Genomic DNA, 2,500 nt, shown 5'->3' with positions numbered 1-2,500 from the left:
GATAGCTTCTTTCAAAGCCAACCTACCCCCACACGTGTGAGAGTGGCCAACAATTCCCTAGCTTCTTCATCAACTCCGCCGAAAGCCATCCTCGACATACCCGTGCATTGAGAAGGTTTGGTGGCCGTACTCCCAACACAAAAGCATACCGAAGACAACCCCAAGCTAAAGCTCACTTGAAGCCAACGCATCGTCACCATGTGTTCGTGTGGCCGAGAATTGGGCAGCTTCTTCATCAACCCCGCCAAAAGCCATCCTCGACATACCCGTGCATTGAGAAGGTTTGGTGGCCGTACTCCCAACACAAAAGCATACCGAAGGCAACCCCAAGCAAAAGTTCACTTGAAGCCAACCCATCGTCGCCCACAACTAGTGGGTGAATGGTGTGCTTCCCGGGGTTGGCATAGACATTCCCTCGCATGCAAAAGATTGTCGATGCGAAAGATTGTCTATGCCAAACCCGGGAAGCACACCATTCACACACTCCCGACCGGTGTGGTGTGGCGGTGATTGGATAGTTACAGATTGAGCACTTGCCAAGGATCAAAATGTGTCATTTAGAAGAAACATTTTCAAAAAGTTTTTAAAATCTTGTGGGTTTGCAACTCATAAGAGCGTCACTTTCAACGTCCCCGGTATTGGATTGAGTTTCTAAAAACAACCGTGCACACCGAGGTTAAACTTTACCGGCTCCACTCCGACTCGCCGCTCGCCCACAATTTGTTTGCAACGAAACATTTGTTTTTAATTTTGTTGGTTTAAATCTTGTTGGTTTGAAATTGTTTTGAAAAGGTTCTTTAAATCTAGTGGGTTTGCAACTCATAAGAGCGTCACTTTCAACGTCCCCGGTATTGGATTGAGTTTCTAAAAACAACCGTGCACACCGAGGTTAAACTTTACCGGCTCCGCTCCGACTCGCCGCTCGCCCACTAGTCCGAAGGCAACAAAACATTTGTTTTTCATTTTGATGAAAATTTCTGTTTTTAAATCTTGTTGGTTTGAAATTTTTTTGAAAAGGTTCTTTAAATCTTGCGGGTTTGCAACTCATAAGAGCGTCACTTTCAACGTCCCCGGCATTGGATTGAGTTTCTAAAAACAACCATGCACACCGAGGTTAAACTTTACCGGCTCCACTCCGACTCACCGCTCGCCCACAAATCCGAAGGCAACAAAACATTTGTTTTTAATTTTGATGAATTTTTTTGAAAACATTGGCTTGGCAAGCCCCAATCCGCGACTATCCACCCACCGCCACCCCACACGGGTGGTTGTTGTTGCGAAATGAGGTTGTGGTCGACATGCCCGCGCATTTGAGAAGGAGTTCCTAGCACTCCATGCTCTTCCATGCCAAAAAAAAGCCTAGACAACCCCATTTCGCAACTTTCCACGCCTTTTTTTTTCCCCCTCACCCATGGCGGCGGCGTGGTGGCGGCGGCCGGATTCCGGCCACCACCGCCATGGGTGGCAGCCCCCCGACCCCGACACCAAACCCATAATACCGAGGCAACATATCGAGGCAACATGACATGGGTGTGGCGTGGGGGAAGGGGGCTGCAGCTAGGAGGGCATGGGCTGCCATGCATATGCAGGCAACACACACCCCCCTATATAGCATTTTATGCATTTAGCCCTTTGACAGGAAGAGACATCACCTATGCGCGAGGAGTCATAATGGGCTCTAAATAATTCAATACAAGGTATTTGGACGTGATTTTTTGCAGGGATACTAAGAAACATGCAATCTCTGATGGGAAAAAGTTTCATAAATATTTGAAGTCGGGAAGTATTTTTTATTATTTTTAGAAGTCGTAAAATTGAAAAAATCATTAAAACAAATCCGGGAGGAATTTTTTAGTTTTGTAACTTGGAGAAGGTCCTAAAAATCATAGACTACTTATGGGGAGCTTATTGTGCGAGGAAATTTCAATAAAAATGGGGTTTGACAAGGTTTGAAAAATTCTGTCGACATTTGAAAAAATCTGGAACTAGGCTGCCGGCATGCTGCGCACATGCTGCGCGCATGCTGCGCGAAGGCTGCGCGCAGGCCACGGCAGGACAAGTTTCGCTAGCCTCACTGTCGACCGAATGCGCAAGCTGCGCGCACGCTGCGCACAGGCTGCGCGCACGCTGCGCAAGCTGCGCGCACGCCATGGCAAGACAAATTTCGCTAGCCTCACTGTCGACAGAGTCAGCACGCTGCGCGCACGCCATGGCAGGAGAAGTTTCGCTAGCCTCGCTGTCGACAGAATCAGCACGCTGCGCGCAAGCTGTGCGCGCGCATGGCATGGCAAGTTTCGAAAAATTCTGTCGACAGGCTCCCGAGCGCGCACGCTGCCGACATGTTGTGCGCACGCTGCCGGCATGCTGTGCACACGCTGCGCGCAAGCTGTGCGCGCGCATGGCATGGCAAGTTTCGAAAAATTCTGTCGACAGGCTCCCAAGCGCGCACGCTGCGCACACGCTGCCGGCATGCTGCGCGCACGCTGCCGGCATGCTGTGC

This window comes from Prunus avium, unplaced genomic scaffold (genome assembly GCF_965620075.1).
Source record: "Prunus avium unplaced genomic scaffold, drPruAviu1.hap1.1 HAP1_SCAFFOLD_20, whole genome shotgun sequence".
Taxonomy (NCBI): Eukaryota; Viridiplantae; Streptophyta; class Magnoliopsida; order Rosales; family Rosaceae; genus Prunus; species Prunus avium.
This window is presented reverse-complemented; position numbering follows the sequence as displayed.